The sequence below is a fragment of the Astyanax mexicanus genome, chromosome 14, assembly GCF_023375975.1.
Source record: "Astyanax mexicanus isolate ESR-SI-001 chromosome 14, AstMex3_surface, whole genome shotgun sequence".
Lineage (NCBI taxonomy): Eukaryota > Metazoa > Chordata > Actinopteri > Characiformes > Acestrorhamphidae > Astyanax > Astyanax mexicanus.
The window spans coordinates 41316187-41343258 of NC_064421.1; the positions used below are offsets into that span (position 1 = coordinate 41316187).

Consider the following 27072-nt stretch of genomic DNA (forward strand, 5'->3'; position numbering starts at 1 on the left):
AGGCTTTCTCAACTCAAATCTTTTCTATCTGTTGAACTCACTGCTAATATTTACTTTTGTTTTATTGCGTATTTGGTAGGGTGACCAAAAGTTTGATTTCCCGGGACATGTCCGTATTTCACGTCCTGTCCCGGGCGTCCCGGGTTTTTTTTTCAGAAAGTGAGGAAATGTCCTGGTTTTTAAACTACCTTCATTGGACCAGAGAGCAATAGACAGCGTGACTGTCAGCGTGGAGCCCTCCCTCCCCCCCTTCCGGTGCAGTCTCACATTAAGAGCACACACCATAGGAGGAATAGGAGGAATAGTGGTGCTCTCGTGTCTGTGCTCAAACGCTCGCGAGAACTGCGCCTCTTTCCAGAACTGCGACCTGCTTTCCGACCTGTATGTAGTTCTAACAGTTCTACAAGGACTACAAAAAAAATTACACTGTAAACAGTTATAAGTACAAGTCACTTGATTTACTGAGTTTATATAACAATGATTTTCTGCATTATTTACACTAATATAAAAAAAAAACATGCTCAAATTGTGTGTTTGAGTTATTAAATTTAAATGCTTTAAAGCAATTGGTTTCCTTAATTTGTTTAAGTTAACTTGTCAAGTTTTACAGTGTACTGAAAGTATAATTCTTATTGGTTATTTAAGTTTCCATACCGCTTCTACAGTATGTTCTTTCTACTTCTTTTTTTTTTAAACAGCTTGTTTGGGAACAAAAATTTGAGTGTGAACAACCATCACAGAACTGTATTTTTTAGGAGCGGATATGAAAACGTCCTCTCACACTAAGGTCGTATTCTGAGCACTAACTGCTTCATTTTTCCGCAGAGACGAGGGATTGTCACCTCGTGAATGTGACCCTATTAGCCGTTGTTTGAATGTTTAATTTAATGTTCCACACCTGTCAGAACGCTCAAGCGCCCGCTGCCGGTACTCCAGAGAGCCGGGTTCTGCTATTACACAGAAAGTGCATTAGGTGAGAGTAGAAAAGCATTATGTATATAAATGCACGGGTCCGTTATCTTCCGCTGAAGGTTACTGCTATCCCGGAGATAGAGGCCGTGTCCGGGAGAGTGAGAGAGAATGTGTTATTTTAATGCTAAAAGCATGCAGCAGTCTCTGAGCCCTTTAGATAACACTGTCAGGCAAATGGAGAATCTCTGCTGCCCACTGCAGTAATGGGATTGCTTGCAAACAGAGGAGAAGGTTAAGTAGATGCTCATGTACTTGCAAAGGAACTGTGGTGGCAAGATATGTAAGGTAATTCACGCCATGTTCAAACAAACACTACATTTACATTCAACAAAGTGTAAAGACCCTTTAACCCTTGTGTGGTGTTCGGGTCTGTGGGACCCGTTTTCATTTTTCATCAAATGATACTAAAAAAATATTTTTTCTAACTCAAACTCATTGGCATTGGCTCATTTTTTGTGAAAAACATATATCAAAACACATTTTCGATAAACACACACTGTACACCCCCCCCCCCAATCATTTATATTACATACAGTATGTTTGGCCAAGGGCTAATAAACATTGCTTCATTTGTAAATTTGAAACTAAACAAATTTTCTACTCATATCTTGAGTTTAATTCTCTTTTAATTTTCTTTTACATTTTATAAAAAAAAAACTAATGAAAAAAAAGGAGTAGCACTTTTTGAAAGAAATGTAACATAAGAAAGGTAAAGAGCAAATATTAACCATGTAAGCTGTTTATATTGCTTGCAATGTAGGTGAAGCGAGCATGTGTAAAGCATTTTAATGTAGAATTGCTTAATTTTGCTGAATTAAAAACAAGTAACAAAGTAAACGAGTAACAAAAATATGAACACCACACAAGGGTTAATCAAGGATCATGTTCAACCCAACAGGTTGAAAAACAGGTTTAACCAAAATTTATGTGCAATCAAAGTCGGTGTTCAACCAAATTTTACGTTCAACTGAAGTTTTTTCTCTTCTTAAAGTTCATGTTCAACCGAAGTCTGTTCAGTTCAACCATTCTCAAGCAAAAGTCATGATTCCGTTTTGCTAGTATAGAACATGCCATCAGCTTGAGATTATTCCAAATAAGCAAAAAATTCGCCTTGCATGACATAAATGGGACATAAATGCACAAAAGGTGTGTACAAATTCTCTTAATTAATCATGGGTGTGTTTTAGGCATAAAGTGTATACCTGTCAAGTCTCCCGTTTTGGCTGGGAAACCCCGTATTTTACTCCTCTTTCCCGCCGTCCTCCCGTAGTGTTATTTTCCTGTAAATGTCCCGTATTATATTAAAATAAAAATATATATATATTATTGAGGAGACAGGGCACTGACCGCTCTGTGTCTTTTAACCAATCGTGGAGAAAGTCCCGCCTCCCGTCTCACTCACTCTCTCTCTCATATTGGGCACTCCTAAGTGGAGTTTTGGACATAAAAAATAAAAAAAAAGCCAGCCACCGCTTCTTTTCAAACTGCTGCTGATGCAGCATTACCGAGCAGCCAGCACGCTCGGAGCAAAGCACAGCGGCTCGGCTCCGGTACATCAGCTCACAGACGCCCTGTCCTGCAGACATCACCCTAGGAGTGATGTGGGGAGAGAGCGCCATCTACCCACCCGGAGGGAGCAGTTCCAATTTTGCTCCCTCTGACGCCGGCAGCTTGATGGCAGAGCTGCATGAGCTGGGGTTCGGAGGTTGAGGTTTTGATGTGTTGTTTCTTTGGTTTGTAAGTGACTAACTATTGTCAGTTAGTCAGTAGCTTTAGCTATTCTAGTGTTAAAGATAGTGATGTTAAAGCTGGTGTGCATGAATACTGCTGAACATGTTCCAGTCTGGTTATATGCTACTGTCAGTACCTAGTGGGAGGAGCCCCCTTGGGGGGATTCTGATAACAGTGTTGTACTTTCCTGCATTGACCGTCACAGAATTGAAATGACCACTTACAGTTTATCGTTGCATTCGATTCACAACCAGTCTTGTCTTGTCTGCAATTGCTTTGTTTGCTTGTCCTGTTGCAAAAGGCCTGGATCCACCTTGCGCAGGGTGTAAGATAGGGCCCTTACTCTTGATTAGAATAGAGTTGTGGTGGTTGTGGGTGCTAGTGTTGGCGACATGGTGCTTGTAAAAGGCTAACATCCATCATCCTTCATTTCTTCTTTTTTATGCTTTGCTAAATGATGGCTCTGCAGAAGAAGAGTTTTAAATGGCTGAATTAAAATCTACTGTCCGGAAACCCGGTTTATCCGTTGAGTTACGCTGCCGAGCCATTAAGAGCTCAGACGCTAGCGTATATAAAAAGAGCTACACAGAGCAGCTCGATTTCATGGACAGTTACAAAACAAAATACAATCTCTGACTTTGAGGCAAATTTTCCTTGAAATTAGAATGCACACAATTGAATAGCTTTTGTATTTAGGATACAGTGGGCCTCCTCATCCATGAAGGGAAGTAATTCTTTTGCTCTGTGTTTGTTTTTTTGTTTTTTTTGTTTTTTTTTATATTTCGCCAAAGGCCTTGGCTTCTTCTACCACATCTCTGTCCTTTTTGCTGTAATTTCCCCACAACTGAGCCCATGCCACTGGGCACAGCTGCATGCCAGCTTTCCCAGCCCTGAGAATGTAGAATAAATGATCGTTATTAGAGTTTCTGGGTCACCCTGAGAACATGCCGTCCCAGAGGAAAGCATGCGGCTTGGGGCTTGTGTTTGCTATTGTCGTGGTGATGGCTGTACTCTGTGAGGGATGATGAAACAACAGTAGGCATTATCTGATGTACGTGGAAGAAAGAATAAACCAATAACCATACCTGATAACATGGTCATGTGGGGTCTATATGGGTAGTCCTACTGGAACTAGTGAGTATGAAGTATGCAGTACAAATAAAAGCATCAAAGTTGAGTATGTTTTGAGTCTGCTTACAACGGACACTATTATATATATTGGCCTGGTGGCCAATCTTTATTAATTGCACATTGCACCAGTAAGAGCAGATTGTGAAGGTTCAATTAGCAGGGTAAAAGTTTCACAGTTTTGCTCAAAATACTGCAATGCACACAACATTATGACATACCAGAGTTCAAAAGAGGACAAATTGTTGATGCACGTCTTGCTGGCGCATCTGTGACCAAGACAGCAAGTCTTTGTAATGTATCAAGAGCCACGGTATCCAGGGTAATGTCAGCATACCAACAAGAAAGACCAACCACATCCAACAGGATTAACTGTGGATGCTGTAAGAGAAAGCTGTCTGAAAGGGATGTTCGGGTGCTAACCAGGATTGTATCCAAAAAACATAAAACCTGTTTGATTTTATGGTTTGTTGTTGTGTCTTTGGTATCGTGAAGGCACAAAAAGCACGCCTTGCTTGGCTCAAAACGTGCAAGAGGCATATACCAATTTCTTTTTATTCTGTTTATTGTTGAGATAAAGGCCAGGTTTGCACACTGCAGCACATCTGCGTGTGTGTATAACAAGCCGGGGTGTACAAGGGCCGAAAGTACTTTAGCGGCAATGGTGCAAGGCGTGGACTGTTGACAGGGTGTGAGATAGCAATACGCATTTCAACGCACCTTGCACAAGATGTACTGTAAGGGCCCTGATAGTTAAAAATCTAATTAATGCCAATGAAATCCAATGAAAAATCAAATCGCTATGTCATCGGCTGTATTTCTCTTATCTAAAAGACCCTATTTACCTTCCATGTGGATAACCTTCTCTGTCGCAGACAGGAAGCTGTTGTGCAGTAGGGAGAACCAGTAGTGACTAACCCTGGCAGAAGACTGGATGATTAAAAAAAAGCCAGCAGTATTGCAATATCACAAACCAGCCATCAAAATCATATTAACGTCATGGCTGCTCTCAATTTCCCAACAAAACTAACGACAAAAAGAGTCGCAGCAATGGACCCGTCTCCTCAATTTGGGGAAGTGAAACGTGTTCCAGATACAAGCCAGCCATTTTCTTCCAGGAAATCAAATAACCACACAGGCCTGACAGGAGGAGCTTTATTGCTTTTCTTCATTGCTTGTTGACAACCACTCTGTCAGGTTCTTCCAACATCTGAGCTAAAACTGTAGAAAATTCAGACACTGTTGACCTCAGGATGGCTGGGACTCGTTGAGAAAAGACTGAGACAATTATCCTCCATTAAATGGAGTTAAGAAACAACTGGATTTTGGTTGGAGAAACATGCCTGAAGCCCCTTTGCTCTCACATCGTATCTTTAAACCTATAAAATCTATCTCTACCTTTAACTTTACAATGTTTCTCAGTCGTAGCTTTACTTGCAGTATCAGAGAAGGGTTTGGTCTTCCACCACTATGTAGAAACCTCCCAAACTCCAGCTGAACATCCTTCAAAATTTCCCACCAAATTACAACTTGAAGAATGGGGTCTACTGAGCAATTCTCCAGGAGTTTTTTTTTTACCTCACGTTGGTCTCACTATTCGCATATTGGTTGCGTCCTCCCACCTCTCACTCACCATCAGGGTGTAATCATTCTCTATATGCTGCCATCTCTTGGAATTTATACAGTGGTATGAAACTTTTGGGCACACCTGATCATTTTCATGATTTTCCTTTATAAATTATTGGTTGTTCAGATCAGCAATTTCAGTTAAATATATCATATAGCAGATGAACACAGTGATAATTAAGAAGTGAAATGAAGTTTATTGGATTTACAGAAAGTGTGCAATAATTCTTTAAACAAAATTAAGCAGGTGCATAAATTTGAGCCTCCCAACATAAAAATGACATCAATATTTAGCAGATCCTCCTTTTGCAGAAAAAACAGCCTTTAAACTCTTCCTATAGCTCCTATAGAGTCTGACTTCTGGTTGAAGGTATTTTTGATCATTCTTCTTTACTGAACATCTCCAGTTTAGTCAGGTTTATGTTTATGTTATAACACTGTATATCTGCTGCATAATAGTTAGCTCACTGGTTTTTATGTAAATGCAAGTTGCTGTGTCGTGTTTTGCTAAGTGCTATTTGATATTGACTGAATATGATTAATGTAAAAATGTTTTTTTTTTTGTCAGTAGAAATTGCAATATACAGTTCAAAGAAATTAAAGTTGGCCACGAAAAAAATAAAGTGAATGTTTAATTCGGAGAGATTTATTATTTGAAAATGATATACATATAAAACATTAATTATCTGAACTAAAGAAAGTTAAGGGTTTTCTTCAAAGTTAGCCTCAAAACTAAAAAAACAAATTCAAAGCTCTCACAATTGCCTACAAGGTGATGACAGAACAGCTCCTTCCTACCTGCACTGATCACTCCTGAAGGCTTACGCCTCCTCCCGGCCGCTGCACTCCTCCAATGAACGTCGCCTCACTTTACCAAACAAACATTCACACAAAGCAATCCAGACTGTTCTCATACAGAGTTCCCCAATGGTGGAACAAACTACCTTCTACTACCAGATCAGGAGAATCTCTCACTATCTTTAATAAACTCCTGAAGACAGAGCTCTCCAAAGAGCTCTTACTCTCACAACACCTCTAACTAACTACCTTCTACTACCAGATCAGGAGAATCTCTCACTATCTTTAATAAACTCCTGAAGACCGAGCTCTTCAAAGAGTACCTACTCTCCTAACACCTCTAACTAACTACCTTCCACTACCAGATCAGGAGAATCTCTCACTATCTTTAATAAACTCCTGAAGACCGAGCTCTTCAAAGAGTACCTACTCTCCTAACACCTCTAACTAACTACCTTCCACTACCAGATCAGGAGAATCTCTCACTATCTTTAATAAACTCCTGAAGACAGAGCTCTTCAAAGAGCACTTACTCTCCTAACACCTCTAACACACTAACTACTTCTAACCTCATTTCCTTCTTCCCCTCCTTCACTCCTCTATCCCATTATTTTCCTTCGACCTCCTTTAAACCCTGTCTAAAGATGTTTTTACCTTTAAACTTCTATTAATTTTGTACTTCACTATTGTAAGTCGCTTTGTACAAAAGCTTCTGCCAAATGTAATGTAATGTAATGTAATGTAGAGAGAGCATGGCCAACTGTGCTCTCTCTGACTCCGGCTGCTGATGCCGAAGCAGCCTGATCTAGGATTTGTTCAAACTTTTTAAGATGTTCTGCACATTTTTTTGGAGAAAGACAGAAAGAAAATAAATGTAAAGTCACTTCACGCCATTTGTGCGTCAGAACCTTTTCACGCTTTCTGCTGAGGGGCTTCCGGAAGACGTTATTTACGAGCTCGGCAGAAGAAGACGAGCCAAACAAGCCTGAAACACTTTACGAACTGAGCGAATGTTTGGCTTCATCTATCACCGCGCCACGCAGAAAAACAGATGGGTCCGCGACATAAACGATATTTCATCGTCAGCCAAATGCAAGGCTTAGCATTAATGATACAACAGCTGGTTCAGCTGCTTGAGCTTCGTCTTTTCATCCCGCGGTTTTGTTCTTGTTTCTTTTCGATACATTAAACCCAAAAAGCCTAGAAATCTCCACTCCACAAACGTAATGAGCTCTTCAGAGAGCGCTTGCTGTCTTCTCCATCAGCAGCAGGACTGGCTGTTCTTCTCGCTGTGTTTGATGTCCGTCCTGCAGCATATTTGTAGCAAACAGCTCCTCTGTGTTTCCCCTTGCTTTGGTGAAAAAGCTGCTTTAATCAAAGCTAAATGTTGATGAATATTGTACGTTTTGTCTGCTATTGAAGAACAGGCCAAACAAAGACAATCTATAGATTGTCTACAGAATGAAGCAGTGCTTATGCTGCTGAATGTTGGTGGTAGGCTGCTGAATGTTGGTGGTAGGCTGCTGAATGTTGGTGGTAGGCTGCTGAATGTTGGTGGTAGGCTGCTGAATGTTGGAGGTAGGCTGCTGAATGTTGGTGGTAGGCTGCTGAATGTTGGTGGTAGGCTGCTGAATGTTGGTGGTAGGCTGCTGAATGTTGGTGGTAGGCTGCTGAATGTTGGAGGTAGGCTGCTGAATGTTGGTGGTAGGATGCTGAATGTTGGAGGTAGGCTGCTGAAAGTTTGGCTTTACGCTACTAAATGTTGGTGGTAGGCTGCTGAATGTTGGCTTTCGGCTACTGAATGTTGGAGGTAGACTGCTGAATGTTGGCTTTAGGCTATTGAATGTTGGATGCAGGCTGCTGAATGTTGGTGGTAGGCTGCTGAATGTTGGCTTATGGCTACTGAATGTTGGATGCAGGCTGCTGAATGTTGGCTTTAGGCTGCTGAATGTTGGAGGTAGGCTGCTGATTGTTGGTGGTAGGCTGCTGAATGTTGGTGGTAGGCTGCTGAATGTTGGAGGTAGGCTGTTGAATGTTGGCGGTAGGCTGCTGAATGTTGGTGGTAGGCTGCTGAATGTTGGTGGTAGGCTACTGAATGCTGGAGGTAGATGGCTGAATGTTGGTGGTAGGCTACTGAATGCTGGAGGTAGGCTACTGAATGTTGGTGGTAGGCTGCTAAATGTTGGTGGTAGGATGCTGAATGTTGGATGCAGGCTGCTGAATGTTGGCTTTTGGCTACTGAATGTTTGTGGTAGGCTGCTGAATGTTGGCTTTAGGCTGCTGAATGTTGGTGGTAGGATGCTGAATGTTGGAGATAGGATGCTGAATGTAGGCTGCTTAATGTTGGAGGTAGGCTGCTGAATGTTGGAGGTAGGCTGCTGAATGTTGGTGGTAGGCTGCTGAATGTTGGCATTAGGCTACTGAATGTTGGAGGTAGGCTGCTAAATGTTGCTGGTAGGCTACTAAATATTGGAGGTAGGCTGCTGAATGTTGGCTTTAGGCTACTGAATGTTGGTGGTAGGCTACTGAATTGATGCTTTCGGCTACTGAATGTTGGAGGTAGACTGATGAATGTTGGCTTTAGGCTGCTGAATGTTGGAGGTAGGCTGCTGAATGTTGGCTTTAGGCTACTGAATGTTAGAGGTAGGCTAGTGAATGTTGGCTTTAGGCTACTAAATGTTGGAGGTAGACTGCTAAATGTTGCTGGTAGGCTACTAAATATTGGAGGTAGGCTGCTGAATGTTGGCTTTAGGCTACTGAATGTTGGTGGTAGGCTACTGAATTGATGCTTTCGGCTACTGAATGTTGGAGGTAGACTGATGAATGTTGGCTTTAGGCTGCTGAATGTTGGAGGTAGGCTGCTGAATGTTGGCTTTTGGCTACTGAATGTTTGTGGTAGGCTGCTGAATGTTGGCTTTAGGCTGCTGAATGTTGGTGGTAGGATGCTGAATGTTGGAGATAGGATGCTGAATGTAGGCTGCTTAATGTTGGAGGTAGGCTGCTGAATGTTGGAGGTAGGCTGCTGAATGTTGGTGGTAGGCTGCTGAATGTTGGCATTAGGCTACTAAATGTTGGAGGTAGGCTGCTAAATGTTGCTGGTAGGCTACTGAATATTGGAGGTAGGCTAGTGAATGTTGGCTTTAGGCTACTAAATGTTGGAGGTAGACTGCTAAATGTTGCTGGTAGGCTACTAAATATTGGAGGTAGGCTGCTGAATGTTGGCTTTAGGCTACTGAATGTTGGTGGTAGGCTACTGAATTGATGCTTTCGGCTACTGAATGTTGGAGGTAGACTGATGAATGTTGGCTTTAGGCTGCTGAATGTTGGAGGTAGGCTGCTGAATGTTGGCTTTAGGCTACTGAATGTTAGAGGTAGGCTGCTGAATGTTGGCTTTAGGCTACTGAATGCTGGCGGTAGATGGCTGAATGTTGGATGTAGGCTGTTGAATGTCAGAGATAAACTATGGAATTTGGGCAAAAAGGCTTCTGAATGTTGGTAATGAACTACTAAATGTTAGAGGATAGGTGGGCTGCTAAATGTTGGTGGTTGGCTTGAGAGAGAGAGAGAGAAGAAGAAAAAGAGAGGGAGGGAAAGAGACAGAGACGGAGAGAGAAATATACACTGACATAAAGGAAGAGAGAGAGAAAAAAATAGGCAAAGAGAGAGAAATGTCTATTCTTAGCTTGGCCTTCAAATTTATTTAATTACATCACGAGGCACCCTAAGAAATGATGCACACACACACAAACACACACACAGTGGGTGGAGTATATCGACACAGTGAGCCAGTAAACATCAGCAGACCGAGGAAACAAGAATTTCTCACTGAAGAGAAGAACGACCCACCAGAACAACACCGACAAATCAAAACAACAACATGTAAACACTGCACTCGCACCGAGAGCTGACAGCACACACACACACACACACACACACACATACACACACACACACACACACACACACACTCTTATCCATGCCAGGCCTTCTCGGTTTGTTTAGCTGCTCTTGCGCTAATTAATGACTGCGCTGGGTGTTTACTGGTTTTCCTGACTCATTCCACATCCTGTTGGAGATGGACAGACACTCTGGTCCCGCCCCCAAGCACAACACACACTCTTACAAGCTAACGTCTGGAGCTACAAGGCTAATGCAGTTAGCTACCAGTTATCCAGCAGCTGCTTATTGAATTTTTCACACTTATCAATAAATGTCTATTTGGTCTATTTCTATACATAAGGCGCACTGGATTATAATGCGCATTAGGTGACACTTTTGAGGTGTTATCTTGTAAATGGAGTTAAACAATGCCAGTGTGCTCATGACACTGCGATGTGAATTATCAACATTGGGGTGAGATGGATGGAACATTCCATATTTCCGAAGCTGCTGTTTCACATTTAACATTCCGGTAACACTTTATCATAACTTTTGTTAATATAAAATTAACTAATAATTAATAACTATGTTATTAAATATGTTATTTTTCACATATTAAGCAACTATGTGCTAATGATATATTAAGCACATATTAAGCACTAATGAACACAGTGGCAACATGAACTGTAATTGATAAACATTTGTCAGGTTTAAAATTATATTTAAAACTAGTGATCTATTAATGTTAAAATTCTGATGAGCTAATAATTTGCTAACATTTTTAAATAAGAATATTCATGCTGATAAATAAGTGTTGTGTAAACATTTGCTAATATTCATATTCTGATTAACTAATGCTGTGTTCACCTCTACTGATTATTAGTTAAAAATATATTAATTAAAAAAGTTACAAACATTCCTTAATCCCAGAGGTGGAAAGTAATGAATTACATTTACTCAGATTACTGTAATTGAGTAGATTTTATGAGTAATTTGTAATTTTTAAAGTAGTTTTTAAAATAGGTAATTTTACTTTTACTCAAGTACATTTTGACACAAGTAATTTACTTTGCTACATTGGAAAACTCCCAATTACTGAGTAAAAAATAAAATGCTGGGAAAAAAGCAATTGTCTGAATTAAAAAAAATAATAATAAATTGGCACGGATGCTCGTGCGTAGAATAATGAGGCAATAACTTCCTCATTCACTGCAAAGTGTGCCCCGCCGGACGAGCTGTCAGCTTTCAAATCTTCCACATCAAACCTGAGAAAGCATGTGGTGCAAGTATTTTTATCATTAAACAATCTGCTTTAATGTAAAAAAAAAAAAAACATGTAAATAGCAGTTAAAGCACAGCAATGACAAGATAAAAAATAATCATAAACTGTAAAACTATAAAAATATAGTTTATAATCACCTATAAGACATTTTACTTTTAATAGTAAAGAAAAAAAAATGGATCATAGAAACTTATTCCACTTGTTCTTGAAAATGTTTTATGGTTTGGTCTGAACAAATACTGCCTGAAAGATCCAAATAATTATGTGGAATAAAAGTAAATTTAAAATGATTTAATTTATGATTTGTTTTTACCTTTTTTATCAAATAATTAAAAGTAACTATGTAACTTTTACTCAAAGTACATTTTAAATTAAGTACTTTTTTACTTTTACTCAAGTAGATTTTTAGCAAAGTAAAGGTACTTTTACTTAATTACAATTGTTCTGTACTTTTTCCACCTCTGTTTAGTCCACAGTGTCATGTGTACCTCAAACACATCATAGAAATCCTCATGCTGTCCACTGTGGGTGGTAATGATGGTGACTGGCGATGTCTGGCTAGAATTGTCCAAACGAGCAGAAAAGCGACTTAAAATCATCTACAGAAATCACTGGGATGTCATCGCTGTTATTAGAAAGAGTAAGCTCCGCCCTTTCTAACCATATATGGTTTATGTTGATGTGTGAAGGGATTCCTGAGAACACAAGGTGCGATTTTGGACGGACAATCTGTCCGTAGGGTTCTAAGGGTTACCAGTACTTTCCTTACCAACTGTAGTACTGTAGCACCATGTGCCATCATATTTGGAATATCAGTGTAATTGTGAAAAACTTCCTAACTTCCAAACTTCCGAAACTGAACAGTAATGGTGCAACCCAGCCCCGGATATCTCTCGCTAAAGCCCTCGCTACACTTCCATAAACGTCCTGGCATATTTTCCACTCTCCTTTTTTATCCGCCGCTGATTTATGTGCGAGAGACAGCGGCGGATGGTATCAATATTCTAAAAGCAGGCTGCTATGAGGCGACGGATCTGATAGAGGGCGTAAATCTGGCCTGTGTTAGCGCATTAGCATGCTAACGGCGGTCCTGCACTCTTGGCCGAGGTGGATGTTTGGATTGGCAGGTCGTCCGTCCTGCCTGTCACCGTTAATCACGGAGAACCTCGCTTTGGGTGCGTGTTTGGGAGGGGTGGATAGATTGTGTGTGCGTGTGTGTGTGTGTGTGTGTGTGTGTGTGTAAGAGACAGATAGCAAAAAAGTGCGTTTACAAGAGCCTATTGCACGCTTGTGTGTGTGTGTGTGTGTGTGCGATGACCTTGGGCTGAGGATCAGGACGACTCTAAAGTACTGTTTAAAGCTGTTAGAGCAGCTACTGTCCCGGCCCATTCAAATCACCTACAAACCAGGCCTCATGAATTATTCACTGTGCCAATAAATGTATGAGGGCACACACACACTCACACACACACACACACACACACACACTAGTGATTAAACTCTACTTTCCCGATGAATCGGCAGTTATTAGCTGGTCATTTGCATGAGGATAATGCCTATTTTTAAATCCTGCGGCTCTCCCTAAGTTGTCCAAAAGTATCTGGACGCCTCTTCTATCTACTCAATTCTGCTAATTACTAGGGGTGAGACGAGATCTCGTGGGAGATCAAAACGTGACGATATTTCTCGTCAAGCTTTACCCTGTCTCGCTTTTTATGCGGGATCTGGCAACACAGCAGGAGTGCAACTACGTACACGGTAAAATTAGCAGTGCTGGATCAACACCTAAAGAGTTAACTTTAACACTCCTTTGAAGCATATATGGTCCCACTCTACAGAGAGTAAAAACTACACTGATAGCAGTGTTAAATGTTTAGTGTTAATATGACCCTGTGTAGTGTACTATTTACTCATGCTCATTAGTGTTGTTTATTAGTGTTATAGCAACACCTAAAGTGTTAATTTGACACCGTTTGGAGCATGTACACAGCAAAAAGGCAAGTGTTAAATAAACTCCCACAGAGTTGACTTTAACTCTTTTTCAGGGAGTTAAATCAACACCTACAAAATAGTTAAACATTTAACAACTTGCCTGAGTTCCTTTTTAACTCACATTTGTATTTCTTTAACTTCCTAAATTGTTACACTAACACTGGAAAGAGTTAAAAAAAATGATAAATGAGAAGAAGATTAGCAAATTGATATGACTTTTCTTCAGGTTAGAGCAATTGCCCTTCAGATGAACAGATTAACATCTTTTCCACGACCACGCGTGACATGTGTCTTTCATCATGGCTGTTTAAGAAATAGCAAGCAACTCATTTGCACCAGTTGGGGTTGAATAACTTCTTGCCAGATAAAAGATAATCGCTCATGCTGTAATTATCCAATAGGAGCCTTGTACCCTCGTTGCTCAGTTCCCACTAAACAAAGAGACGTTGAAACGACATCTTTTCTAGGTCATTTTTTGCACGTCCAATTTTGGTCTCCTGAAGGTGCAGACTGTGACGCCAGATATCTGCAGATGTCTACGTAGAAACTACGTCTGCAACGAACTAATTTGCCTCACAGTCACAGTCTGCACCTTCGGGAGACCAAAATTGGACGTGCAAAAATTACCTAAAAGAAAAGATGTCGTGTGGATGATAATGTGTGTAATAATTTGTATAAATATTTTTTAATCGCCAGGGTTAAATTTTTTGTGGAACCACATCTTTGTCTGCGCCGCCTACTGGAGACATGGCGTTTCTTCACTGTGCCTTTGGGATCCAGGCCCCCTCCCCTCAGTGGTGTTTAATGATTGATATCTTATTTGGTTTGTATTTGGTTTGTAAGCGCTGTATCGTTGTTAGGTTACCTGTATGTGGCGGAGTAATACACGGAGAGCTTCGGTTACGGTGCGTTATCTAATAATCTAATAATGTCACTCAAAAACCTCCACTTAGCCAATCACATTGCAGGGTCAGAACTAACTGTGATATAATAAATGTGTTATCACATTTCATATGTGGTAATAAAATGTGTACAGCTAGATCTGAAGGAATGAAGGAGACGGGAAAATGGACCACAGCAGTAAGGGAGGTTTTCAGAATTTTTAAATATTTAATATGTGTACTGATGTCTATGTTCAAACTAAATAAGAAGATACCTGGTATTCAAAGAGTTTTCCAATGAAATTGCCTATATGTATGCATATACAAGGTTTTGGCATAAGCGCAATGTGTTATGTGTTAATTCCACTGCACTGCTCACACATGCATTACTCTCACGTGTGCCTTCTTTAACATGCATGTGTAATGCAGGCAGCACACACACACACACACACAGCAGTAGACACTCCAGTGGTTGTGAAGGCCGCTTTGCTCGGCTCTGTGCAGTGATGTAACTGAGTTATAGTGAAGAACGAAGCTCTGCTCACCGCCATCCATGACAACCGGGCAGAGGAAGCTGCCCATGTTTGGACCAGAACTACTGTGTGATGTCACCTGAGTCAGAGGCAAGATATGGTGAAAACTGGGTGCAGTGATGCATAGAACGAGAGAGAAAGAGATAAAGAGAGAGAGCGAGAGAGAGAGAGAGAGAGAGAGAGAGAGAGAGAGAGAGAGAGAGAGAGAGAGAGAGCACTGCCTGTCAGTGTTTGGCCTTTTTATGTTCTTATTATTCTTGGTCCATCTTTACTTTCTTTCATTTCATTTGATACCCAAAGATCCATCCTTTAAACAACAGAAAACTCAAATTGCATTACCCGCACTCAGCAACAGAGGGAGCTCTTCATGCTGCAGACTGTGATCATGTGACATAACGAGGCTGGAGGCAGAGTGAGACGGAGTGACGGGAAGCGAGGTAGAGCAAAATAACGATAGAGTGAGGTAAAGAATGAAGGAGTGTACGGTAGAGTGAGGTAGACCTAGCAGGAAAAAGGTACAGTGAAGTACAGTGAAGTAGTATGGGGTAGGGTGAGGTAGAGTGAAGTAGAGTGAGGTAGGGTGAGGTAGACTTAGCAGGAATAAGGTACAGTGAAGTAGGGGTAGAGTGTGGGGTAGAGTGAGGTTGAATGAGGTAGATTAACGAAGAGGGAGGTAGGGTGAGGTAGACTGAGGTAGAGTGAGGTTGAATGAGGTAGATTAAGGTAGAAGGAGGTAGATTGGGGTAAAGTGGGGTAGAGTGAGGTAGATTAAGGTAGGGTGAGTTAGAGGGAGGTAGATTGGGGTAGAGGTGAGGTAGATTAAGGTAGAGGGAGGTAGATTGGGGTAAAGTGGGGTAGAGTGAGGTACAGTGAGGTAGATTAAGGTAGGGTGAGTTAGAGGGAGGTAGATTGGGGTAGAGGTGAGGTAGATTAAGGTAGAAGGAGGTAGATTGGGGTAAAGTGGGGTAGAGTGAGGTACAGTGAGGTAGATTGAGGTAGAGGGAGGTAGATTGGGGTAGAGTGAGATAGATTAAGGTAGGGTAAGGTAGACTGGGGTAAAGTGGGGTAGAGTGAGGTAGATTAAGGTAGGGTGAGTTAGAGGGAGGTAGATTGGGGTAGAGGTGAGGTAGATTAAGGTAGAGGGAGGTAGATTGGGGTAAAGTGGGGTAGAGTGAGGTAGATTAAGGTAGGGTGAGTTAGAGGGAGGTAGATTGAGGTAGAGGTGAGGTAGATTGGGGTAAAGTGGGGTAGAGTGAGGTACAGTGAGGTAGATTAGGGTAGAGGGAGGTAGACTGTGGTAGAGTGAGATAGATTAAGGTAGAGGGAGGTAGACTGGGGTAAAGTGGGGTAGAGTGAGGTAGATTAAGGTAGGGTGAGTTAGAGGGAGGTAGATTGGGGTAGAGGTGAGGTAGATTAAGGTAGAGGGAGGTAGATTGGGGTAAAGTGGGGTAGAGTGAGGTAGATTAAGGTAGGGTGAGTTAGAGGGAGGTAGATTGGGGTAGAGGTGAGGTAGATTAAGGTAGAGGGAGGTAGATTGGGGTAAAGTGGGGTAGAGTGAGGTAGATTAAGGTAGGGTGAGTTAGAGGGAGGTAGATTGGGGTAGAGGTGAGGTAGATTAAGGTAGAGGGAGGTAGATTGGGGTAAAGTGGGGTACAGTGAGGTACAGTGAGGTAGATTAGGGTAGAGGGAGGTAGACTGTGGTAGAGTGAGATAGATTAAGGTAGAGGGAGGTAGACTGGGGTAAAGTGGGGTAGAGTGAGGTAGATTAAGGTAGGGTGAGGTACAGTGGGGTAAAGTGAGGTACAGTGAGGGAAATGAACAGGGTAGAAAAATGCAGGATATGGGCCCTTTAACCCTTAAAACCTTTACAAGTACAGTATTATATTTTTGTACATGGTTGAAGTAAAAAATAGAACATTTTGAAAGAAGTTAAAGTGTCCCCAGACTTTTGACAGACAGTGTAAAACTATTGTCTATCTCAGAGCAGAAGGGAAGTGAAATAGTCTAAAAGAGAGAAAGAGAGAGAGAAGAAAAGGAAAGCCAACAACTGCAATCAGTCTCAAAACATGAGTTGAGACTCACAAAAAGCTTTTGTGAGACACTTAAGAACTACAAAGAAGCAGTCTAGGAAAACGTTCGACTGTGGCACAAATTAACTTCATGGAAATGGAAAACTCTGTCATCTGTTCTCCACTTTGAGGAAAGGACGGATAGAAACAATGATTTTGAAAGCATTTCCGAAAACATTTCACCAAGAAATCTGGGCGCTCTTTGAGGAGTTGGCCAAATAACATTCAAGTGACTTTCCTGATCTTCCCCAACATTAGCTGGAGTTAGGATGCTCTCACACATATCTGGTTAAGTCTGCATTTTTGGACTGTTCGGTTTAATCTGAACCATAATAGAAGGTGTGAAAGGGGCTGCAAACCACAGTCCTTTAATAAACAACAGAAGAAGAAAAAGTGCTGGTGTTGAACCAAAATCCAGAATTCACGAGCGTAACACAACAGTATGGGTACAAAAGATTATGCTGGTGATTCCTGTATCTACTGTAACTGTAGATTTAGTGTTGTAGTCAAAACCGCTACAGCCGAGTCTCCAGCCAATCAGACGTGGCAACAGGATTTGACCAATTCAATTCATAATGCCGCTTGCTCTGCATTCTCATTGGTTGAAAAAAAACACGATGAAACTGAAACATTAACTACAAGACATTTTTTACATTAGTAGCTGAAACATGTTGCTCTGAAATAATAAAATATATAATATCATTGCTTAAAATATTTAACAATCAACATTTACTTAAACGTAAACTCCAAACACAGTGTTTCTACGTGCAGCGCAGATTTATACATAATAAACAGAGTCACACGGCTGTGAGCAGTGAACGCAGCGCAGACGGCGCGTACATGGACACAGTGTTTGTTCACAGCTGTGGTAATTAATTAGCGTTATCTGGCTAATATATCAGTTTAAACTGTGCTTGCTTTATCAGCAGTTTAGCTCAAATAAATGGCTTATATTTAATAGCTGGATCCGATCGAGACCGGATCACGTTCTCACCACAAGCGAACCGCTCCAGAGTTCGTTTGGTACCTTTTGATCCGCACCCGAGTGCGATTACTGTTTTCACACCTTCTCAAATGAACCGCACTAAAGTTACAAACGGACCAGAGTTCGTAACAGCACAGCTATTAACTGAAAGCCTGAATTCCAGGAGACTCTACCTCATAAAGCTGACTGAGAAAATCCAGCCAAGCAAATGGTCAAAACTGTCAATCTAAACAAGAGGTGCCTGTTTTGATGAATCTAAAATATAAAACATATTCTGGTTTGTTTAACATTTTTTTGGTTAGCTAAATAATTCCATATGTTTTTTTTTCTTCATAGCTTGAATTAAACGATGAAAAAACACTGAATTTAAAGTGTGTTCAAACTTTTGACTTTTGGTACGCCTTCCCTACAAAAAAAAAATCATCCTCAAAAGTCAAAATTTAAAATTCATCAATCTAAAATATAAAACATTTCTTTGTTTAACACTTTTTTTGTTAGCTAAATAATTCCATTTTTCATCATAGTTTGAAATAAACAATGAAAAAAACACAGAATTTAAGGTGTGCCCAAACTTTTGACTTTTGGTACTGTATGTACATGTCTTTAGAATACCCCTTTCCTCCAAAAAAAAAAAAAAAAACATCCTCAAAAGTCAGAATTTTTAAAATTCATCAATCTAAAATATAAAACATATTCTGGTTTGTTTAACACTTTTTTGGTTAGCTAAATAATTCCATTTTTCATCATAGTTTGGAATAAACAATGAAAAAAACACTGAATTTAAGGTGTGCCCAAACTTTTGACTTTTTGGTATTGTATGTATGTCTTTAGACTAACTCTTTCCTCAAAAAAAAAAATTATCCTCAAAAGTAAGTAATTTTAAATATATCAAATTTTAATAACATGTATTTCATTCAGAGCTATAAGACTGTAGGACTGTATATAACACTGGCTCCCGGTCTCCAACTCCAGCTCCAGGTTTTCAGCTTCTCTGTGCATCAGTAGATCAGTCAGTGGTGTGTGTGTGTGAGAGTGTATGTGTGTGTGTGTGTATGCGAGAAAGAGAGAGAGAGTGCGCGCATGCCTTGCGCTCTGCTGTGCTGCAGTGGAGCCTCAGACGCCGAGCCGATCGCTACTCCTCCGTGGAGGGCACCTCATCCTCCTTGGTTTTCCTTTTTTTTTTTTTTTTCTTCGTTTTCGCTGCTTTCTGTTCCCTTTTTTTCGCCACTCGCCGTCAGGAAAGGGGAGGGGGGGCGGCCCTGATGGTGAAAGAGGGATGCTAAAGCAGTGAGAAGTGCAGGGAATTGAGGGAAGACAGTACAGAAAGAGAGAGGGAAAAAGAGAGAATGGGAAAAACCCATCCACACCCATGACTGGCTGTCATCATCGAATTGGCGGAACGCGAGCGGTCCCACATGTCACCCTTGATGCACGCCGCTGACAGGTGAGTCCCTGCTGGAGCTTGGAGCTTTTCCTTTTTTTCCGAGGGGGTGACATCTCGTCAGGACCCCTCGCTCCACGCACCACGGGTTGGGGTATCTCTCGGTCCTTCTGGCTTTGGTTGGATTTGGAGTTGGCGTGGACATGGCGTGGACTTGGACGGCTTGTGAGCGTGTGAGGTTCTATGACAAGGGATTCTAAAGCTTCTGAAGCTTCTCAATGGCTTTGCTTTTTCTCGTCTGCTGCAGAACTCATGATCTTTAAATCCGTGCTGGAACCGCAGCTTCGCTCCTCGTGCAGAGTGGTCCATCGCACTTTTTGAGTGTGATGGGTGACCAGTGGTTGAGTGGCCGGTTTGGTCAATCTGAGTGGTTTAAGTGGTTTAAAAGATGGAGCGATCATGAGTTCAAATGATGAGGAGGGTTAAAGAAAGTGACAACTCTTGAGGAGGGGGGTTTGGAGGGCGGGGAGGGACCAATCCTATTAGAAGGGGTTTCAGGGGGGCTTTTTTCATTGGACCCACACTAAAGCAGTTGGTCATTTAATATCTTTGGCAAACGAAAGCGCTGTTCACAAACTGTGATTGGGTGCAACAATTCCCAATACAGGGCTTTTTCTGCTCGAGTGTGTGTTGGAGTGTGTTGGAGTGTGTGTGGGCGAATCGATTCATATGTTGTGCGGCAGAGCTTTGATTTATATACTGTACTCTTCTTTGAACAGCTGTTGTCTGGTTACGCATGTGGTGGTGGTCCGATGATGGTGAACTTGGTCCATGGTCACTATTGAGTATTTGGAATCTCTTCAGACCATCGTATGCTAATGCTTAATGCTTAATGCACTAATAGCACTAATAGCTAGAACGAGGGAGTGTGTGTCTATTTATCTATCTATATATGTGTGTGTGTGTGTGTGTGTGTGTGTGAGAGAGACAAAGTCCTGGTCATTGCATGCCTCCTGTGTATTTACAGCCCCCTCTGGCTTTGCACCTTCATGCATTAGAAAGAAAGAGAGAGAGAGAAAGAGAGAGATAGATAGAGCGAGAGCACTGCAGGTCTAAACACTTGCTCTTTCGTTCTCTCTCTCTCTCTCTCTCTCAGTCTCTCTCTCTGCAGTGCATCCCCCCCTCCTTACCCATCCAGTGTCTTCCACCCACACACACACACACACACACATACAAACACAAACGGTCATTAAACTGCCCCTCTCGAAGCATGTGACTGGTCAGAGGTACTGTATGACGAAACTGTTTTTCCGGGAGAATCCCGCACACCCCCCACCACACACACACACGCTCGCACACCCACACACCCACACACACCCAACTACCCTGATATTACATCAGTTATACCTCCCAGGCAACTCGACAAAAGCATCTCATTCTGACTGCCTAGTATTACTGAGACCAGGAAGAGCTGCTAGTATTGTTGCATTTAAATTATATATATATATATATATATATATATATATATATATATATATATATATATATATATATATATATATAAATTTTATATATGGGTTATATAATGGGTCTTGGATAAGGTTAAAATATGTGTGTGTGTGTGTTTGTTTACAGAGGCGTGTAAAAAAAAGTATTTGCCCCCTACAGATTTCTTTAGTTTTGTTTTTTTGTCATACTAATATTTTTCGAATTATCAGACAAACATAATCTGAGCAAATATATAAAATATAATAAAAGAAATAATAATTCACCACCCTGTTTTATGCTCAATATAATCTGAAATTGTTTATTAGTTTACGCCAGATGTAACGGGAAACAAGTGAGACCTGCGCTTTTTTTAAATGTTGTTTTGGGTTCTTTTGTGACCTCCTGGATGAGTTCTCCATGCCCTTTAATTTTTTTAATAATTTGGGTTGACCAGTCATTCCTAGAAAGTTTCACCATCAGTATTCCATGTTTTCTCCATTAGTGAATAATAATAGCTCTCACTGTGGTTCTCTGGAGTTTCGAAGCTTTAGAAGTGACTTTGTAACCTTTTCTAGACTGATAGATGATCAATGATTTTGTTTTCGTATCTGTTTTATTTATTTTTTTCAGATTGGGACATACTTTGTTGCTTTTGGGATCTTTCAGCTGCTTCGGGTTCTATTCTCTTAATGTGACTTCTTGATTCTATCAGGCCTGGTTGTAGTTAGTAGTCTAATTTAATCAGCTTTCCAAAACTTGTAATTAATTACAGTTCATTTATGTGGGGGTAAACATATTTTTTTACACAGGACAAGATTGGTTTAGATTAGATATTAACGGTTGCTTGATAATCAAAAAAATGCAACTGACAAAATTATTTGAGGTCTGAAAGCTCTCCATTTATTTCTTAATAATAATAATAATATATATATATATATATATATATATATATATATATATATATATATATTATATATCAAATAATTTGCAAAGAAAACAAGGTTAGTTTTCTTGCATCTTGGCATGTTCTCCTCCACCAGTCTTACACACTGCTTTTTGATAACTTTATGCTGCTTTACTCCTGGTGCAAAATTTTAAGTAGTTCAGTTTGGTTTGATGGCTTGTGATCATCCACCTTCTCTTGATTATATTCCAGAGGTTTTCAATTTGGTAAAATCAAAGAAACTCATAATTTTTAAGTGATCTCTTATGTTTCTTTTCTTTTGTTTTTGTATAACTATGATCGTAAAATCGATGGTTCGAATCTCGCTTGTGCAGGTTGCCATCAGCTGCCGGAGCCCCGAGAGAGCACAACTGGCCTTGCTCTCTCTGGGTGGATAGATAGCACTCTTTTTCCTCATCACTCCAAAGGGTGATGTCGATCAGCACGAGGCATCTGTGAGCTGATGTATCGGAACCGAGTCGCTCCACTTTCCGAACGTGCTGTAGTTCAGCGGTTGGAAAAGAAGCAGTGGCTGACTTCACGTGTATCGGAGGAAGCATGTGTTAGTCTTCACTCTCCTGGTGTTGGGGCATCACTAGTGATAGGGGGAGTCCTAATAAGTGGGTTGGGTAATTGGCTTTGTAAAATAGAAATATTTATATTATGACTAGAGCTCATTTTATAACATAATTAGAGAACATCCCCACCACAACCATGGTCTGTTCTCACTGCGGGCCTCTGGAAGGAGGTTCCATAATCAGCAAGGTTCAAAATCAGCTTCTTCTTACAGATAAAGACTAGATAAAATGCTGCTTTTTATACCTGTGAAATATGATCTTCTGGGCAATATATAACCTACCCTATCTAAAAGTACAGGATCTATTTTCATATTTGAAAGCTCGTACCTGAAGCTCCAGTGAAAAAAAGATATTCAGAGTTGTACTGTATATGTGTGCAATATACATGTATGTGTATGTGTACACATATATGTATATATACACAGTACCAGTCAAAAGTTTGGACACATCTTTTCACATTCTCTGAGTTTTCCTTCTTTTTTATGATTTTTAAAAAAAAAGTGTAAAAACAAACCAGAATCTGTTTTATATTTATTTAAGTATTTTTTAAAGTATCACATTTATCTTTGAGGACAGATCTGCTCACTCTTGGTATTTTAATCTCAGTGTCTTCATGAGGGAGAGTCACCTGGAATAGTTTTCTCAGCGTCTTGAAGGAAGGAGTTTCTGGAGGTGCTGAACAATAGTTGCTGCTTTTCCTTCTTCACGCTGTGAAGCTCCAGCTCATCCCAAATCACCTCAAATCAAATCACCATCTCAGCTGATCAGGAGGTTTAGATCAGAGGATTGTTTAAAACATAGTTCCATATGTGTCTCTTAATTGTTTTTGTGTCTTTAATACTAATCTATAATGTAGAAAATAAATAAAATAAAAATAAAGAAACAAAGAATAACATTGAATGAGAAGGTGTCCAAACTTTGGGAAACTCTTGCAGTCCTGCACTCATTTGTGTAGTAGGTTCAGTATCCTCAGCGTGGCAACCTGAGTGAGCTTCATGTCTGTTTAGGGGTGGGCGGGGCAGACAACTCTCTCTGGTGTCTCTCTAGTGTTTTGACATTGGACTGCTGTAGTGATTTTTCACACTCTCATTTCCTACTCATTGCTTCTTTAATATTCTCTCATTTTAGGTAACCAATCACAGTTGGACGAATGTATTCAAACACCTGGATATTCAGAAAAAATCTTAAACATATTAACCAGAGAGAAGAAAGAGGTTCTAGAACTTTTAGAAATGCGCACTCTCTCCGCATTTAGACTCTTTGGCCCGTTTTTCTGCGCTAAAAATGCGCACCCTTTCTGCATTTAGACTCTTTGGCCCGTTTCTCTGCGCTAGAAATGCGCACCCTCTCCGCTTTTAGACTCTTTGCCCCATTTTTCTGCGCTAGAAAAGTGCACCCTCTCTGCTTTTAGAATCTTTGGCCCAATTTTCTGCACTAAAAATGCGCACTCTCTCCGCTTTTAGACTCTATTGCCCCGTTTTTCTGTGCTAGAAATGCGCACCCTCTCCGCTTAAAGACTCTTTGCCCCGATTTTCTGCGTTAAAAATGCGCACTCTCTCCGCTTTTAGACTATTTTGCAACGTTTTTCTGCACTAGAAATGCGCACTCTTTCCGCTTTTAGACTCTTTGGCTCGTTTCTGACACCTAGCATTCAAACTTTGAATCTCACATTATAAAAACCTGCTTAACAGCGGGCCAACTTTCATTCTATTTCTAAAATACCTCGCGTGCCGCTCCAAAAAAGGAAACGGGCCTCAAATGGCCGTAGTTTGGACACCCCTGCACTAGTGTATATTCATCTGTAAGAGTATGTTTTGAGAGTGTGTGATTTTATTTTTTTACGACCCCCTGTCATGGATGTTTAGTGTGCAGACTCATTACAAACCACTTTCCTCACACTACTGTACTGTACTGAGTGTGTGTGTGTGTTAGTGTGTGATTGTGTGTGTGTGTGTGATAGAGAGACAGTCACTGAGTGGACAGCTACAGTGTTGTGCATGTGTCCTTGTGTTCATACATGTGAAGTGTCCTCTCCTGATAACCTCTCACCGACAGTCAGTCACACACACACACACACACACACACACAAACGTACACACCCCCTCCCGGCTTGTTACGATGAGCCGTGCTTAACTGCGAACGCGGCTGCGTGTCAGCGCTGCTCGGCTGCATAATGAACAAGGCTAATCAAAAGAATCCATAAATTAATCAGACTGACCCGGGCCAGCTTCAAGAGAATCATTAGTTAATCAGAAGCGTTCTGGAGTTCAGGCAGAAGCCTTAAAGAATTACCATTCTCCCTCTAGTAAAACAGCACAAACACAACTAGCCAAATTTACAGGATCTTTACTCTTTTCCCTTTTAATTTTTGTGATGTTAAACAAAAAAACGTATTTACTCACTGTTCCCCACTCTATTACACACTCCTACCTACAGGGGTTGGACAATGATACTGAAACACCTGGTTTTAGACCACATTTATATACAGAACATCCCTTTCAACACAGCTTCCTCTTACAACGTCCACAGTTAATCCTGTTGGATGTGGTTGGTCCTTCTTGGTGGCATCCTGACATTACCCTGGATACCGTGGCTCTTGATACATCACAAAGACTTGCTGTCTTGGTCACAGATGCGTCAGCAAGACGTGCACCAACAATTTGTCCTCTTTTGAACTCTGTTATTTCACCCATAATGTTGTGTGCATTGCAATATTTTGAGCAGAACTGTGCTCTTACCCTGCTAATTGAACCTTCACACTCTGCTCTTACTGGTGCAATAATGTGCAGTTAATGAAGATTGACCACCAGGCTGCTTCAATTCAGCCATGAAACCTCCCACACTAAAATGACAGGTGTTTCAGTTTCTGTTTCACCTTGTAGATAATGCGGAATGAGGAAAAATTTGGCTACTGACAGCAACTAGTTTGAGGTTCCACCTTAAGTTGATTTCTGATAACATTGTCCTTGGACTTTCCTACATTGATCGTATAATTTAATTGGGCGTTCACACAGTTGTTGCATTGAATTTATAACTTATCTGGGGGCCCCAGGTCAGCTTGGGGCCCTAGACAATTGATTAGTTCGCTTGCCTTGTTGCAACGGGCCTAATCAAGCCGTAATATGAACATATGAACTAAGATTAATCAAAGAACCAACAGATTGTAGTAACACGGATCATACCACTGAAGCACACAGGAGGTACTCTAAGAGTTACAAAGTTCTACAAGAGTTTTTAATAAAAGAAGGAGAAAGGAGCACAAGCAGGGGGAGGAGTCTTGCTCTGAAAAGGAGGGAAAAAAAGGGTTGATAGTTTTCAAACACAGGCCTAGATGTTAAACCTCTTTCTTCTCTCTGGTAAATATGTTTGATTTTTTTTTTTAAATGTCCAGGTGTTTGAATACTTTGGTCCAACTGTGATTGGTTACCTTAAATGAGTGAATATTAAAGAAGCAATATTTTCGAGCTGCTGCTGATGCAGGATTGCCGTGTAGCATCACAGTGCGCTCAGAGGAAAGCACAGCGACTTGGTTCTGATACATCAGCTCACAGATGCCCCGTGCTGCAGACATCACCCTAGGAGTGATGAGGGGAGAGAGCGCCATCTACCCACCCAGAGGGAGCAGGGCCAATTGTGCTCCCTCTGAGTGCCGGAAGCTTGATGGCAGAGTTTGAAAACATTTTATAGGTTGTTAAGAAGCTTTAAAAACCTGTTTGCTGGTTTGTAATGGCATTTTAGCAGCTGCTCTCTTAATCTGATGAACAAATCTCTTCACAGTTTTCACAAGTTTTTGTGAAATATCTCGTGTTTTTATACACTGTCCAAGGCATTGCAAAATTTGAAGCTTTTCAGCAGCAGAGAGATCTTTTTTCTTTCTCATGTTGCTTGAAACCTGTGGCCTGCCTGCTTAATAATGTGGAACATCCTTCTTAAAGGATGGCAAACTGACAAACTAATTATCAGAGGTGTCTGATATTGATTTCAGTGATCCGAAGAGCCCTGAGAGAAACAAAAAAAAATCATCTTTATGACACTTAAATCCAATTTGCATAACAATTTGGAACGCGGTGTAGTTGTAGTTAGAAAATACTGGCTGAAGCTTGGCTGAAGCTTTGCATGTTTCTCTAATATCTGATGACACATCCTGATCATTACTACTGAAAAACCTCAATAATCCTTATTGGTCCTTTAAATCCATGCAATAATTTGATTGGTCTTTTGGTAGAATTCTGAATAATAGATAAGGCCGCTGTGACGCATTACGCTCCCTTGAATTAGCATTAGCGGAGATGATGGTTTATGTGTATAGAATGAGTAAGACATCTTAAAAGGTTATGTAGCAGCATTTATATGCGTGTGTGTGTGTTTTTGTGTGTGTGTGTGTGTGTGTGTGCGCATGATGACAGTGCCCTCAGCATTTGTACCAATTAAGCTCATGGATGCTAAACGCACATGTCAGATGCTTGACGCTCTTCACGTGTGTGAGGATGGGGATTGGTACATGATACAGCAGTGTCTGTCTGGAGGCCTGACCGCCAGCTGACCTGTCTTGCTGATGAGTCAGCGTTTTTACCCTGTCGTCCAGCCCGAGCGTCTGTCCTCCTCCGGCCCAGTCCAGATGATCGAAGGCCTCCAAACGACCCCTTTCTTGTGGTGCCATTCATCACGGACATCACGGGTCACCGACACTTTGATTGGAGCTTCCTGCAGCCGTCACTCAAAGCTGTGGAGGTGTTGAATGGAGTATGACAGGCTGCTGTCAGACGTTGGTACTCCCCATCAGACTCAGACGGGTTCTTTTAACCC

General features: G+C 41.0%; 2 protein-coding genes across 2 annotated transcripts in view; one reads left to right on the plus strand and one right to left on the minus strand.

The window, feature by feature from the left end:
- fam167b (family with sequence similarity 167 member B) overlaps nucleotides 1–27072 on the minus strand; it is a 679430-nt gene that overhangs the window by 57729 nt on the left and 594629 nt on the right. The window lies entirely within an intron of this gene.
- Nucleotides 18921–27072, plus strand: part of dlgap2a (discs, large (Drosophila) homolog-associated protein 2a) — a 257198-nt gene continuing 249046 nt past the window's right edge. The window contains exon 1 of the mRNA XM_049463569.1: nucleotides 18921–19320. The gene's annotated coding sequence lies outside the window, so the exon portion shown is untranslated. The remainder of the gene's footprint in view (nucleotides 19321–27072) is intronic.